This window comes from Dryobates pubescens, chromosome 6 (assembly GCF_014839835.1).
Source record: "Dryobates pubescens isolate bDryPub1 chromosome 6, bDryPub1.pri, whole genome shotgun sequence".
NCBI lineage: Eukaryota > Metazoa > Chordata > Aves > Piciformes > Picidae > Dryobates > Dryobates pubescens.
The window spans coordinates 26842145-26859102 of record NC_071617.1 but is presented as its reverse complement, the minus strand read 5'-3'; the positions used below and the strand labels follow the sequence as shown (position 1 = coordinate 26859102).

The 16958-nt window shown below is 37.3% G+C and overlaps 1 protein-coding gene across 2 annotated transcripts in view; it reads left to right on the top strand.

The window, feature by feature from the left end:
- PDE10A (phosphodiesterase 10A) overlaps window positions 1-16958 on the top strand; it is a 368681-nt gene that overhangs the window by 273772 nt on the left and 77951 nt on the right. The gene's annotated exons all lie outside the window — the stretch shown is intronic.

The window sequence follows — 16958 nt, the reverse complement described above, 5'->3', positions numbered from 1 at the left end:
CTCGATCTGCTGAACACACTCCTCTTAATGCACCCCAGGATCCCATTGGCCCTCTTGGCCACAAGGGCACATTTCTGACCCATGGATAACTTGTTGTCCACTAGGACTCCCAGGTCCTTCTCCATGGGGCTGCTCTCCAGCAGATCACCTCCTAACCCGTATTAGTGCAATTTATTATTCCTTCCCAGATGCAGGACGCTGCACTCACCCTTGTTGAACCTCATTAAGTTGCTCTCTGCCCAGCTCTCCAGTCTGTCCAAGTCTCACTGAATGGCTGCACAGCCTTCAGGTGTCTCAGTCAAGCCTCCCAGTTTGGTATTGTCAGCAAACTTGCTGAGCAGACACTCTGTCCCCTCATCAGTGTCATTGATGAAGATGTTGAACAGGACCAGACCCAGTGCTGATCCCTGTTTAAAAAAAGGAAAAAAAAAGTGAAGAAATTATGAATTTTATAATAATGTCTGTCTGAAAATGCTGTAATATTTATTCAGGGTTTATAGTCATCAAGATGACATCACCTAATTTTTCCTAGGCTGTGAAAAATCGTAAGATTGCCTTGGGGCAAGGTATTTCCATCTTAATGCAAATATTTTTGTTTGTGAGCTTCATAATGTAGTACAATAGTATAACCTGCAGTACATTCAAGGAAGAAAAGAATGTATTGTGTAATGTGACCAAAATATTTAGCGTAGTCTGATATATCCTTGCACAAGTTTTTTAAACAGAAATATGAAGTGGCTTTTTAACTAATTTTACCTATACTCTTTTATGGACTTTAAAACTTTTTTTCCTGTTGTGCCTTCCTGTATCCATTAATGTTCTGTCAGTGTTATATTGAGTGCTATTCCACAGATATGCTGTGCTAATATGATGCAAATGAATAAATGAGTGCATTTGGCTGTTTCAGTTAAAGGACATTTGTAAACATTCAAAGTACTTTTTCATTTTTAGTTAGCATTACACAAAAAATCAGAGTGCATTCATTGCTACTTTTGTGTAGTTACTGCAAGCAGTCTAGCTGACTGCAGTATGAAATGTAATTCTTCATTAGTCATTTAAATGCATGATTTTTCTCATGGTGTATCTCATTCTTGTGTTGTTTCTTGTGGAGCAAATCAGAAAACGGTGTGTGGGTTCAGAAGTCAAATTACGCTCCAGTTGTGTCCTTTTTCTATGTCAGCCATTCTGCTTGTCACCATTTTCCCTTACTATATGCCCTAGAAGAGGGTGAAGATGGCAGTCAGATCTGGCCCACTGCATGGCTTTAAGATTGACAAAGTAATCTCTGGATAAATTCACTTTAGTAATTTGGAAATCATTGTCGCTTCTGTTTGGTAGAAAATTGAGTAGGCTTCACAAGCAAAGAGATCTGCATAAATCTGTGTTCTTTTAGGCCTTCCCAATATGCTTAGATGCATATTCAATATACTTTAATATGTGTGACAGTTTTCATTGAGCTAATTGAGTATGGAACAGGTGGAGCTCTGTTCAGGTTTATTGAACACTTCTTTTTTTTTTTTCTCCATACAGTCTGTACTGAGGTGAAGGTTTTGGTGACTGGAATGGTTCTGGTGCCTGAGCTAGTTTGTTTAATTCTCATACCTTCTGTGGTCTTTAGACAAAGTGTTGTTTTTCTGAGCTAGAAAAGGGATTGGAAGTATAGGAACCTGAAGGGAGGTTGTAGACAGGCAGGGGCTAGTCTCTTCACCCAGGCAACCAGTGCCAGAACAGGAGGACACAGTCTCAAGCTGCACCAGGGGAGGTTCAGACTGGATGTTAGGAAGAAATTCTACACAGAGAGAGTGATTGCCCATTGGAATGGGCTGCCCGGGGAGGTGATGGAGTCACCACCATTGGAAGTGTTTAGGAGGAGACTTGATAGGGTGCGTGGTTGCATGGTTTAGTTGATTAGGTGGTGTTGGATGATGGGTTGGATGTGATGATCTTGAAGGTCTCTTCTAACCTGGTTTATTCTATTCTAGTCTATTCTAAATAGGATCTGTGGCAAAAGACTTGTCATACCCAGACTTTGAGACTATATATTGAGAGAGAATTTGTTTACTAGTCATTTAAGGCTAGTGCTAAAAGAAAAATTGTGCTAAGCTGCAGTTTCAGATATTAAGATATCAGCATAATGTGCTTTGAAGTTTGGTACAGTCCTGTGAGAGAAAGTAGTGAGTTTTGGAGAAATGTTGGTGTGTGGCTCTGCTTAGGGAGCAAGCCTGTATTGAAATATTTATTGTTAAATGATGCTGAAGAACACATTTCTAAAATAAACAGGAATTCCTTTTAAAAGTCTTTAAATAGGTAATTAATTTATGTTTTTAAATGGTACTGTGTAGCAGAGTGTTATTTGCACTTTGATTAAAGTTGTTAAACATAGGAGTGGATGGCTTACATGCATTTCCGTAAGCTGAGACAGAATACGTGAAAAGATAAAGGTAGAGGAAGAGTAAGTGTATGCTAAATATATGTCAGCTTGCTGTCAGGATTGAGGGGAAAAAGTATGGTGCCTATGTTTTTTTGAGAACTGTGCATTCCCACACTTAACTAATCAGAAATACCTGTTCTATACTGTAGAGTAGTAGTTACAGCACTGTCGATGAAGGATACTCAGATGCTGGAGACTGTCAGTGTTGTGGTACACCACAGATACTCCAGTTTGCTGCAATTCTGACACCTCCCTGACCTAGGTTAGAGGAACTGATAGGGCAGCATTTTCTTGACCTCCCCAGTTTATAATTAGATCATCTTAGTATTTTATTGGTGCTGCAGATGTGCTTTTTCATTCTGACACAGCCCTGATGTGCTTATCTTTATGATATCCAAGCGGGCAACAAATGCCAAAAAGCAAAAGTGAATGTGGCAATGGTTTGAGTAATGTGTGACTCGCATCATTGACACCATGGTAGTAGCTCTTAATGCTTCTTGTTACCAGACCCCAGTATTTACATATCCTGATTAATTTTGTGTGTAATTTTGAGTGTATTTTTCAAATAAGACAAGACATTCCCACCAGTACAAGTGGCATAACTGCTTGCCCTGTTCTTACTGCGACATTAGCTAAAGGCCAGTTGGAGACAAGATGTTGGGCTAGGTGGTCTTGCTGGTCTGAACCAGTGTTATAATACTGAAAAGTGCTACTTTTCTAGGATAGTATCCAGACTGATAAGATTTTTCTTTATTGTGAAAGTTCTCAGAAGCTGGAAGCTTGACTGCATAAACTCTGTTTCTCCATGTACTTGGTATAGTAATTGCTTTCACAGAGATAAAATTGATCAGTACACTCTTGTGTGGAATAGTTTACAGGTTGCCATTTTTCATGTGTCCCAAAAATTTATGTTAATGTATCTACATGGGAAATGACGTTTTAGTCCAGATACAGAAGTAATTTTGAGATGGTTTCTGGGGAAAGGTGTTGTATTGTTTTATTGCTGGTGGTTTTTTTTCCATGGTGAGTCATAAATGCTCACTTGATTTGTCCTAGTTTTCACTGGTGGGTCAAATGCATTGAACAGGTAGCTTTGTCCAAAAATTACTTCATCATACTATGCATAAAAATAGATTCTGGGAATTACATTTTAAACTAGAATATAACAAACTTTTGGGATTTTTTTTTTTTTTTGACATGTTTTATGACTGTGTGTTAGATTACTTTCCCACTTCATTTAGCAAGAGGAAGACCTAAAGCATAGTGTTATACATTCCCTAATTTATTGCTTCAAGTGATGATACTTGAAGGAGATGTGTATTGCACATAAATAAGCACTGATAAATCTATGTAACTACCATAGTCTTTTGTTGAGGGAAGGTGTATGCCACAAATATTATTCATATACTTTCAAAATATTGTATAGATTTGAAGATATTCCATAGATAGAAATTATTTGGTAAAAATGTATACTCAAGTTTCAGGTAACAAAAACCCCAAACCAAACAGAAAGCTTTCAGACAAACTATCTTGAAAGATACTGGTATTATAGAAAAAAATCCTGATATAGATTGTAAAATTGCTAAAACCTGGTAAGTAAACTATAGGAATGCCTAGAGAATTTTCACTACAGAAGTCATCAGTAGTCCTGAGAAGGATTTTTATTTTCATAAGCTCTGTGGAAAAATGGGTTCATATTAGAATGCTAAAGTTTCAAGTATACCAAAATTTAAACCCAGATGTGTAGGGGCTGAAAAGGATCTCAGAAAGCTGAGTAACTGAAGAATAAATTATTAGATTAAATAATTTTTGAGTGATCATTGCCTCTGAGGTCAAGTTGCATGGCACAGGTCACATCTACAGGGCTAAAATACGTTTACCTCCCTCTCAAGGATGTTGCACTCAAACTGCCTCCTGGAATGGTCCTGGATAGGTGCTGGTCCTCTCATCTGAGCCCAAATGTTGTTTTAGGAAAGTGCAAATTGGCAAGGTCCAAGCCATGCTGTGGGTGCAAACAGTTAATCAGGTAGCAGTGATGTTCAAGCCCCGTATCCAACCCTATTTCCTCTGTTCCTTTATGAGCAGCCTGAATTAGCTAGTGCAGCTCAAAGTGAGATGCTGGGAAAAATCAGCCATCAGAGCTTAGTAATAGGTAGATGTATCAGCCAAATACAACTAAACAGGAAACATTAAGTCTTGCGGAAATTTGTGCTTAATTTGAAGTTCACATACTCTGTACAGATTATATCACCTTACAGTATACATAGAAGAGCAGACACTATATGTATAGAGTTTCACAATCTGTATTTCTAAAAGTTCAAAAAACAAGGAAGGAAGTATTTATTTTTTTTTTTAATGTAGATCTTTCATTGACTTGAAATGTGACAGACAAACAGTCCTATCAGTGCAGCCGAGGGCGACAATGAACTGTTTGACTAGCAGCACTTAACCTGACTTTGTTAATGTTGTCATGTACTAAGCGTGCTGAGTTTGATTATATTTAATTATTTTAATCATTTAAACAATTGGAGTGACAGTTTTAGAATGTGTGAAGATTGTAGATTTTAATCTCTGGGTCTGAGAGGAATGGATATTTTGTCATCCACGAAACACTTAAAGCTCAAGTGTAAGGTAGTTTTGGGAGAAATTATAATGGGGTTAAAAAACTGGTGTCGACTGGTGCTGAGTCTATAAAAGGTACACATTCTATTTGAAGGACTTCTTTAAGTATCAGGATCGAAAAGTTTAAAGAAAAATCTTTACTCAACACTAATGTTGTTTCTGTTCTTTATAAGACATTTACATCTAATGTACTAAATACATGACATTCGAGGATGCTTATCTATTACCCATAAATCTGCTCTTTTGTAGGGGGTTTCTTGTGGTGAATGGAGATGAGCAAGGTCTGAAAAGACTGTCACTACTGATAACACTATTACCACTTTATAAAGCCTGCTCTACTTGTTACCTTTACACTACTATGACTTTTGTGATTCTGCTGCCAAGTGGAGGAAGATGCAAAAGACCAGAACTGTGGCAGAAGATTTATAATTATGAGGGTCATAGTGAAACAGCTGACAGATTTACTTTTTGCATGACAGTGGAACTGATGTGCACCCTGCAAAATTAATTTGCTATAGATTTGAAACAACAGGGCATCCCTTTTCACACAACCCATGTCTAAATGGTGAACTCATTAGCATAAAGTATTTTAGATGTTAAAAATGTAAATGGGTTCTAAAACTGATTAGACACATTCCAAGGAAGAAATACTTCATCAAGAGCTGTTACATACTATGATCGTTATGCAGCTTCCAGCTGAGAAAATTCATAAGCATCTGATTGCTCTGAGGACATACCAGAGTAAATATACTCTGTGCATCTATAGTCTGTGCTCTCATTTTCATATAGTGTAGTTTCTTCATGATTTGCTATAATGAGCTGTTACTAGTCATTGTCATAGGCAATGAACTTGAGCAGAAGGGTATTTAGTTTAACAGAGTAGGGCCCTTCTCTGTCATTCCACTTCTGCTGCCCCTCTGGGATTTATATACCAGCCTGTTAGAATTGTGAGTCAAGTTGACTTAAGTTTGAATATGCTGAAAAAGGAAGTATTTATTTATTTATTTGTGGTTTTTTGGTGTTTTGTGTTTTTTTTTTGGTTGGTTGGGTTTTGGTGGTTGGTTTTTTGTTTTCCCCCATTATAACATGTTTCTGGGATCTTTTTAGATAAGCTACAAGACGTCTTTTCAGTTGTAACGCTACGGTATTTTTCAAACCCTGTGGAGACAGCACCTTACCTAGGCTCTTGTTGCTTAGCTGTGGTACTGAGCCAAATTATTTTTTTTCTTTCTTCCAACCTGCATTATGCAGAGATACCCATAAGTGACAAATGTGAACCTCCTTTGTCTTGCAGAAAACAAGGAGGCTTGTCTTTATCCAGTTGAAATTGCTGAGTAACGCTGAGCAATAGAATGTGTTTCTTAGGTTGGGTTTTTTTTTTTTTTTAAATGCAAAGCTGGAATGTTTTGTGTGCTTGTTTGGTTTATCAGATAAGAGAAGGGAGCTCTCTTACAGCATGCTTGGTCCTCATTCCAAATTGTTGCGGGTTCATTTCATTTGTCATTAAATAAGTATAATAAGTGAAAGGGAGAGATATTATTGTGTGGATGAGGAAAAGGGCTAAGAAATTAATAAGACAGAATACAGTAATAGATGTGGGAGGAGGAACGTGTGTGAGGTTTTGAAGGATTTATAATAACTGGGTGTTACAGTGGCATTAGGTTTTAGTAATTGGGGTGGGAAAGTGACAACGGGCTTTTTACAATTAAACTACCTCATTTCAAGTAGGTTCATTGTGAACTCTCAGGAATATCTTCTTGCAGTGCATCAGGTATTTGTCTAGCCATAGAGGGATGTTTATTCCTGGTGACTTGCTGGTCAATGGTTTGAAATTTACTGTATAAAACCTGTGGAGGTTTAGCATTTTAAAGCTAATAACTACACACTGACCCATTGTTTTGAATCAGAATTGTCATGACTGGCAGAGTGAATACCTCTTTAGGACAGGAAGAGGTCACTGCATCTGCAATTATAAATTACCAGAATGTGCTCTTTTTGCATTGTACAGCCTATGAAGCCCTGCCATTGTGACAACTGCTGGCTTACCATCATGTGTAGATTTCATGGTATATCATATAAATGTGCTTGAGGAGTAATCTGAATTTTCCCTATTGTCTGTTACTTTACTTAAGCAGTTCAACAAGAGAGTCTGTTTTTACAGGCATGCATTGTTACCAGATTGCCTTTTCCAACTGCTCTCTGGCCAAGAACATTTTTATAGGACATGGAATCATGGAATCAATAAGGTTGAAAAAGACCTCAGAGATCATCAAGTCCAACCTGTCACCCAATACCTCCTGACTACTAAACCATGGCATCAAGTGCCACATCCAAACCCCTCTTGAACACCTAAAAACAATGAAGATGAACACCTAAAAACAATGAAGACATGATCCACTCAGGTAACTTTTAGTGACCTGAATACTGATTAATGGGACCACTGGCCCATGATTGCACTTTTGTATTTCACAAATGCATCTTTGTAATTTGGAATTGGATAGAATTTTGGAATACATACTACAACTGCATGTTTCCTCACAGACAGATCTAATAAGTATTGCCAAGACTGGCCCTTTGATATAAGGACATTAATAAAATGCTTTTAAACGCACTTGAACGAGACTGTCCAAACCTGTGCTTTTATTCTGGGTGGTGTAGGTTATTCAAACAGTTTCTTTCAGTGTGGCAGTGGTGATGATATCCCTGTTCATAGGTGTGAATGACTAGTCATCATTTTGAACTTGCTATTTGTTAGTTTATGGTAGCTGTCTATCAGCATAATTATCTGCAGGTGCTTCTGAAGCACTACTAGGAATATAGAAGTGCTGATAGAATCTGTAAATGCTTCTGGGATCTGCTGAAACAGATTTGTTGGGCAGGTTTCTGGGTTTTAGTAGTAACAATTTTTTATTAATAGGAGCAATGAAATATGCAAAGCTCTGTGTGCAGAATTTTCAGGAATGTCAGGTAGAAGTTCAGTTTGTTGGTTTTTATTTTTACTTTTTTCCATTTTGTAAATGTGTAGTTAAAGAGATGTGATTTACCTTTTCTTCATGCTTAATAAATGTGTATAAAGTTTTGAGTACTTGAGTTATTATGCTTGTCTTCCTGTGTGTAACACAGTAACAGCTTATTCCAGAAGTTTTCTCAACTCTGCAATTTCTTAGTGGAGTTCAAAGATCTCTGTATTCCACAAACTGTTAAGAAATGATTGGCTTTTTCTGAGTGACTGCCTCAATGTAGACTGTCTCTTCAGGCATTGAAACCAACACCTCCTTAGGTCAGTATCAGCTTGCTTGTATTTGTACCTTATTTGCCTTTTTAGAAATGGGCAGAATAAAACCTACTTTTCCTCAATTTCCTTTTCCTCCCTAGGCTTGTCATTTTTTATATGTACATTAATATATTTGCGTAGGTATTGGGAAATACACACTTTTTAGTAGACTTTCATTTCAGGCTCTTCCATTTCTTTTTATATGTCACAGTGATGGAACAATTTCCCATGGTTTCAAGGTTCTTCCTATCTTGATTGTCTTTCTTTCAGTGCTCTTTCTGAAGATGGATTTTCTTAGAGAGTGCAGAAGTGGAGATTCTTGTCTGTAGTTTTGTGTTGTTGCTTTTGGGGGTTTTTTGTTTGTTGTTTTGTTGTTGTTTTGTTGGGTTTTTTTTGTAGAGCAGTTAGATGAGATTTGTCTCAGAGCCAGGCTGTCAGTGGCTTTCTGACTGATAGGAAACTTTGTTTAATAAATCTTTGGTGAGTTCTGACTCTAATTCTACCTATTGGGAAAAAAAATAAATCTTTAATAAGGGCTTCTGCCTTTACTCTTTTCATATCCTTGAAGATTCATTGGTATTTCTCAAAAGGCTGAAGAAAACCATTATTGCAGTAAGTGACAAGGGCACACATTTCCATAAGGGCAATCAAGTAAAAGAAGGGCAGGCATTTCTTCATTCTTACCAGGACCTCTCTCAGGATTTTTGCAAATTGCTTTTGAAAATGTTTTTAGAACATGTCCAGGATCTAAAGCTGGAAGAAGAATCTGTGAAAAGTGACTTGGTAACTCCTGTGTTTCCTGAAGGAGACAGATGAGGAATCTGGAGAACAGTATTGAATTTCTATTCTGACCTTCCAGTAATCATGTTATCGTCTCATTCTGACCTCTGCTTTGAAAATACATCTGATTAGTTGCAAGTGAAATCATACCTAATTAAATGTTTTCCATTTGACATCTTTAATCATCACAAATTTTCCTTTAGTAGTTGCACAAAGTATATGTTGAGTTCCAGATATTGGATTCCATACAGACTTTTAACTTAATGAATTCTACTATGAAAGTTGAGGTTTATGAAAAACAGTGAAATGCTACATGAGCATTCATGCTGAACAATGATGTTTCCCTTCACATCCATAATGTCACCCTTCAAGTCCCTACTTTTCCAATTTGGTGACCAGGATAGTATACACAAGTCCAGGTAGATGACATCAGTTGCTCTTTCCTTTTCCGGTGATGCTGTAACTCCATCATAGAAAGCCACCAAGTGAAGCCATGTTGGTACACACCAATCATCTCTTCTTAATTTTCTGTATTCCTTAGCGAGGCCTTCAGAAAGATCTACTCCATGATCTTGCAAGGCTTAAGGGTGAGACTGACTGGGCTATAGTTTCTGGGGTCTTCTTTTTTTTTCTGTTTTGAAGATGTTTCCCCTTTTCCAGACAGCAGGGACCTCACCAGATTGCTATGATTTTTCAAGTATGATGGACAGTGGTTGGTTATCTGCCAGTTCCCTCAGGACTCATGGGTGGATCTCATTGGGCCCCATGGATTTGTGCAACTTTAGGTTCTTTAGGTGGTCTCGAGCTTGCTCTTCACTTATGGTGGGCAGATCTTTGTTTTCTCACTCCTCACCTGTGTTTACTGGAGCTTGGGTGGTGCACCTAGAGCCCTTGCTGGTGATCTCTGAGGTAAAGTAGTCACTGAGCACCTCAGCCTTCTCTGTATCCATTGTGACCAGGTCTCCATTTTCATTTAGAGAGGCCCCATCACCATACCCTTGAAATGGAAGAAGCCATTAAATCTATGCATGTTTGCACCAGCTACTTTTCACTAACAAGGATGTCTCTTGGCATCTCCTGCTTGAAGGTGCATGATTATGTTAAATAATAATTCTATGATATATAAAGTGGACATAATTGCATACTTTTAAAATTAAATGTGAAACTTTTACATATGAAGTAACTTGTTTTGCTAAAAAAAGATAAAAATCAACACTCATTTTAAGAAAGATAACTTTCACTACCTCCGTAAGAGTCTTCGGAACCTCACACTATTTTATTAGGCACCAAGTAGTCTTGAATAGCCTAGTCCTTAAGAAACTGAGTGGGTAATGAATCCTGTCTGCTCAAGCAGTATTCAGTCAAGACAGAACCTCTTGATTCCCAGAAAATAATTCCATGCTCAATCGAAGCCTGCACTGCCTGCCTTCAGCTTTCATCCCTGGGTGTGTATATCCAGCCTTTCCTTTGCGTTGGTCATTGTGCCTTCGTGAGTCTAGATTATAGCCACAGTTCACTGAGTTGCTTCATCTGAAAACTGCCCCTGGGAAAGTGCAGAGGTGGCAGCTCAGGCTTAAATTGGTTTCTGCTTGATGCAGACCTACACTTTGCAATTCCTCTCTAGATAGGTTCAGATCTTTAGGAAGAAGCAGTTCAAAATATATTTTAATCTGAGATTGTACCAGTTGTAGTTTAAACTAATGGGCACACATTGGCAAAACAATGGCTAATATGTGGGTAAAAAATCCATCAAGATTCTTTAAAATCTAAAATAATGCACATTTTGGATTAATATACATCCCTCCTTGAATCGTTTTCCATGTAGGTATAGAGACAAGGACTTTCCAATAATGACACATCAGACTGAATAAAATATCCTCAAAGTGGACACAATGCTTAAAGAAGTTAAACCTTAACACAGATTGTACTAAAAAAAAAATTCAGGGAGAAGTGCCTAAATGATTAGGCACATACATGAACTGGTATGTATTGGTTTGGAGTAAATGATGAATTTTCAATGTTCTGGCTATCTCTATTTATAGTGAATCCATTTTGTCATGTTTTGAAGGTTACAGGACTCCACATCTTTTTCAAGTAAATTAGAGTATTAGCAGACACCACTTCACCGAGTTGGGACATTGATGGGGCAGAAAGAAAAGAGAACAGAAGATAAAACAAGCAGAGTACAAATCATATGATTCCAAAGTGAATTCTGTGCAGGCTAATAATTCATGATGGAGAGAACAGCAGATAAAACATCTCAGGTGTCAAATAAGCCAATCTGGCATAGTATTTGAAATTGCTCACACATTTGTGAGACACATTTGGCTGACCTTTTGTTTATTTCCTGGGAACATCGCCTTAGAGAATAAGACTGAAATTTCTGTGGGGATTATTTCAAGAGTAATTGAATTGTTACTTATTAGATATTGTAATGTGAATTTTACATAGAGGTATAAGAAAAAGTAAATGTAGCAAAGCCAGCAGGCTTTTTCCCTGTCAGCTGTCTCATATGCTAACTTGAAACTGTGTATGGAACTGAGCCCCAGAATCCATGGAATAACTTGAAAATGACCCTGAAAATTAAATTATTGTTTTACAGAGTTTCCCTTGCATTTCTTCTGTGCTTTTGTTTAATTTGTCATTACTGTTTTTATATACTAACTCATAAATGCGGGTTTATAACCATAATTTGTACTTCTATGCTATTTTGAATCCTGCAGCTTTATTTGCAATATTGCTGTCTTTTTTATATAGTTAGTCTTGTCTAATGAACTTATAAATACTTCATTCTACTAGAATTTTAATAATGCCATCTGCTCACTTGATGGAAAATGGCAAAGCACATTGAAGCAACTACATTTCTTTTCTTGACAGCTGTATTTTTAAAGCTTAAGTTCCCATTTTTTACTTTTAACAGTGGCAGTCAAAAATACTTCAAACAAAAGGATATGGTCTTGCATGTATCTTTCTTTGTGAGTTACATGTAAGATTTATCTTTCTTTTTTTGATCAGTAATACACAGTAATTTTTTCCTTTTAGTTAAACTTGTTTTTCACTATGGCAGAAAGTAAATGAATCCTAGAAAGATGATAAATACATTGCATTTAGTAGCATCTTCGTCCAAGCTCCTTACTCATCATGGCATCCCTGACCCTCCCGCTCTGCACCTCCTCCTTTTGAAACTGTTTTAGTGCTTTACTTTGGCTGTTCTTTCCACTTCCACTCTTGCTTCTTTATTTTGCTTTATGTATATTTATTGAACCACGAGCTTATTATATAGTTAATAGGCTGTTCTCTTTGGTGTACTGTTTTCTAACTTCAGTGCTGCAATTAGGTGTCAAATGGTCAATGAATGAATAAATTTGTGTTACTGGACATTTATTGCTTGTGAAAATCAGATGACTTTATATGTATGCCTACTTGGATGTGAGACCCAAATGGATTAACTAACACAGCTTTTGTGTTCCGTAACTAAATAGATGCAGAAAATAAAGATGGTGTCTAAGAAACAGTTGTGTCACAGGGTTGCTTCTCAAAATTTCTTTTCCAGGTAGTTGTGTGGCACTTGTTATGTAAGAAACTTGTTGATGTTGACAGAACTGTAGGGCAGGCCTGATGCAGAAAGTTGCAGATGGTGTAACTCACAAAACACAAGATTTTTCAATTGTTACTGTTTCAAAACTGTTTTGAAGGCACAAGGAGCAGGGTCTTGGATTATGAATTACCCTTTTCATAGCAAAGGAATAGATTTCTTGCTTGGTTGCTTGCTCTCAGTGTGTGATCATTAGTAGTTCTCTTAGAATGACAATTTGGGAGATAGACACAGCTCCTTATCCCAGCAGGTAGCAACTTCAGCCATTCTGAAGTGGTACAGTTGACTCTGGTTCCCTTTATTCCAGCAAGAGAAGTGGTACTTCCACTCTCTCTTACTGCTGTGTTAGGTGTAGTTTATTAGCTTCCCAGCTGATTTCTTTATATATTTCCTGAGTTCTTATTAGTATTTCAATTAATTTACCATCTGAATTGCATTTTGTTAGTTAAATACAAAAGTACATAAAAGTAGTTTTGTCCTGCATGAACACATCGTTCACTCTAAGCTCTCTGGGCTTGTATGTCTGCGTTTGTAGTTTAGTTTTAGATGTTTCTACTTGGTTTTTTGTGTCTTTTTTTAGAACTTGTTTCTTGATATCTATCTTTCAGGTAGGCCATGAGCAGAGATTTCCTTCTCAAACTGCCATTGTGATCTGTTCTCTGTGTGGTTCCCTTGTAACTTCCAAAAAATCTTGTTCTCATATTCCTAACTACAGAGGTACCCCTGCTTATGGTTGAATGTCAGCTACATCCTTACAGTGGAACAACCACCTGTGCCTGATAGTACAGCCAGTCTTCTGTTTGAAGCCTATGCCAAAACTTCTGTACTTAAAGTTGGTATGCAGTAGATTTGATGACAGTGGAATGTGAAGATACATGCGGGTATAGTCAGAAATGAGAAAATTTAATTGGTCCACTGAGGACTGAGTTCTGCCTTTTATCCGCTGTGGATAAAAGGACTGGATGCCAGTATGCCAGAGTGCTTAATGATCATAATTCCTGATGTATGTGAACTGTTAGGGACCATGATTTTACCGTGTTCAAGTGCTGAAGTGTGTGATGTTGGCTGTCACAGCATCCTCAAGGTTTACAAAAGGCCACTTGGAGGTATATAAACAGAGTTTCACTTAGAAAATTATTGTTTTCTGCTGGGAACTGCTACATGTCACATTATTTATGCTGCTTTTAAGTAAGCTCACTGTCTATCATTATAACCTTCATCAGTCAGTTCATGAATTAAATCAGAGATTTTTTATATGGTGTAGAGCCTTAAGATGATCCTAGAGGTTCACAACTGACTGATTCCCCACAAATTAATGAATTATCATTCCCACTTAAGCCACAGTAAATCATTATGTGTACTCATAGTTGGAATATTTAACTTCCTTTCATTTCAAGGAATTGGGTGTCCAGTGTGTCTAGAGATTTTTTTGAACTCTTGATGCATCTGTTGCTGCCTGAAAACTTTTCTAAGTGTGACCTAGTATCTGCCACTAGGGAAAATTAAAATTTTGCATTTGTTGGATTGCCATTGTAAGAATACTGAACTCCACAATGTGTGGACTTGTTACACAGCAGTGAGAAAGAGATGTTTGGGGGAGGGGGGGGTTGTTTGGTTGGTGTGGGTTTTGTTTTGTTTTTTTTCCTTGTATAAGTCCTGTGGATTATAATTATCTGTTGTTACAAATCATCTTTATAGCAAAACTGTCTAGTTTAGAAATTCAGAAGCTTATGTCATTACAGAGAGGCATCTATAATTTTGTAGTTAGGTGTTCTGTTCCTTTACACTCACTGAAGTTGTAATTATAGTTATAATTATTTTATTTCTAACAATCTCTGCCTCGTAAGAAACATGTTTCACTTATGGTGGTACTGATAAGTAGGAGCTAATTCAGTCTTTTGGTTTCAATCTGTTTGTTGTGTTAGTGCAATGTATAATTTTTTTGAAGACTCCAAAGTCCTGAATTATCTGCACATCATTTTCTGTAGCACTCAAATCACAGTCACTGAGAGCTTGATTATGATTACAAACAAATCAGCTGAAATATCCTAAAAGGGATTAATTTGTAAATTTTATTCTGTCACTTTTTTTCTTCAGTTATATCCAGATTAATTTGAACAGTTTTCTCGGTTCCTCAGTTCTCAATCTCTAGAGTAAAATAAAAAACTCTCTCTAATACAAATGCACGTATGTTGTAGTTACGGTAGGATTTCTTCAGAGGGATTGAAATGATTCCCCTGACGTAAATGTGTTTCACACCGGATCACTACACCCTCCCATGAGGTAACCTATCATCTCAAGCTCTAATGATCCTGTACCCTTGTTGACGTTAGCAAACTTTTCCTCTGGGGCATTTTCTTTTGTTTCTTTAAGTCAGCTGCTCTAAGGAGAAGAAAGCTGCTCAGTCTTGCTTTTACTGCAGATGTTGAAGATTTTACTGCAAAGTTCAGTAACGTGACATTTGTTTTGGATGTACTTAGAGACACACAAACAAGAAAACCAAGCAGGCTGCAAAACCACTTTAGATCCTTTATAGCAGATAAACACTGGTATGTGGACATTTAAACAACTTCTTAAGATTGTAATAGCTTGCAGTTTTATTACACGGACATGTTTTTCCCTCAACTCACCCTCTCCCCCTCTCCCCCCCCCCCCCAAATTCTGTATGTTTCTAAGGAGAAAGAAGTGGGAATACAGTAAATAAATGTAGGAATGAGGAAAATACAGAAATAATTAAAGGGAATAATTTTAGGAAAAGTACTGGTATCTGATGCTTTTTTTCCCACTAGGTAGGTGTAAGATTACGTTTTTCCAAACAAGTGTAAGATTACTATCTTCTTTTGCTCCCACTATGCCATATGTACGCTTTCCTGCTCCAGGAGCTGAGAATCTGATGAAATTTTTCAGCCTATTTGGGCCAAGAAACCTTTGAAACCTCACTCCATGCCAGAGATGGGAACTTCATTGAACTGAACTCTTTTGCTTCTATGATCCCACTCCTTGCCTGGTGGGGCTGAGAGTGGAAGGTGGGCTATGTGTGTGGGGAAGGAGGAAGAAGTGCTTTGTCTTGAAATACTCCAGGAAGAGATACTCATGCACTAGGAATGAACTACCCAACTCCAAGAAGGCTGGCAGGGTCCAAAGAGTATGCATAATAACACATTTTTAATATATCCAAGTATCTTGTCATGGACAAGATGTAATGTGGCTTTCTCAGGTTGTTGGAGCTTTGTAAGACCCGCTTTAAGTAGTGTTCTCTTTTTAATAGTCTCCTTCAGCTCTGGATCACTGTAGATAACAAGAATGATGTGACATTAAATACCTAAAAGCATTTCTGATTTACAATGCTGCATACTGTAGCAGTTCTATTGGTTTGAATGGAATTGTATTCAGTATTCAGTATGCTTAAGATATGTGTCTGAGTAGTATTTGGGCCAATAGCAATGCAATCTTTTCCTTCTTTTTGAAAATTTTTTTGAGAACACCTGATGAAAACAACAAAACTTCAGCCTTTTTGCAGTATATTTGAAACACATTCAAAAGGGAAGGAACAGCTCTATCAAATAGTGAGAGAACAGCTAAGAAGAATTACCACTGTTCCTGAAATGTATCGATTGCAGTAAACTTTAAGGATAACTTAAACTCAGCAACTGGCAGCATTCTGGCATGAAAAAATAGGAGAAAAATCAAGTTTGATTTAACAAGAGTGATACTGAAATTGTGTTACTACTTGGTGAGAGGCTTCCCTCACCAAATTTTTACCAGTCCTGTAGTCATTTTTAAGGAGAGCTGCCTACAAAAGCTACTGGCAGTAAATGTCAAACAGAATTGAGTGCCAGGCAAGAAAAGTGGTAGCTGCTGACAAAAAATGTGTAGCTGTAAAATAGTAAGTATCAAAAAAATTCTAAATTTTTTATACATGTTTTTCAGCCCTTAATAAGCAAGGTGATTGTACCTTATTGACTGACAAGATGGATGACCTAACCAATTTTACACTCTCTTTATTCAGTAGTCATGTTGAATAAGATGTCAAGTCATAGGCTAGCTCCCATAAAACACAATTGTAAACTTTCTTGGTGAAGTGCATTCACTGCTTGAAACTATTATGTTTCTTCCTGGTAGTCTGAGATTGGTTTCCAACATAATTTTTGCTGAGATGTCTTCAACTTGAGAGTCTTCTGCAGGATTTTATGAAACTTTTAGCTGATGTGAGGAATATGTCATTCCACAAGTTCAGAGGCACAGCCATCATCCCA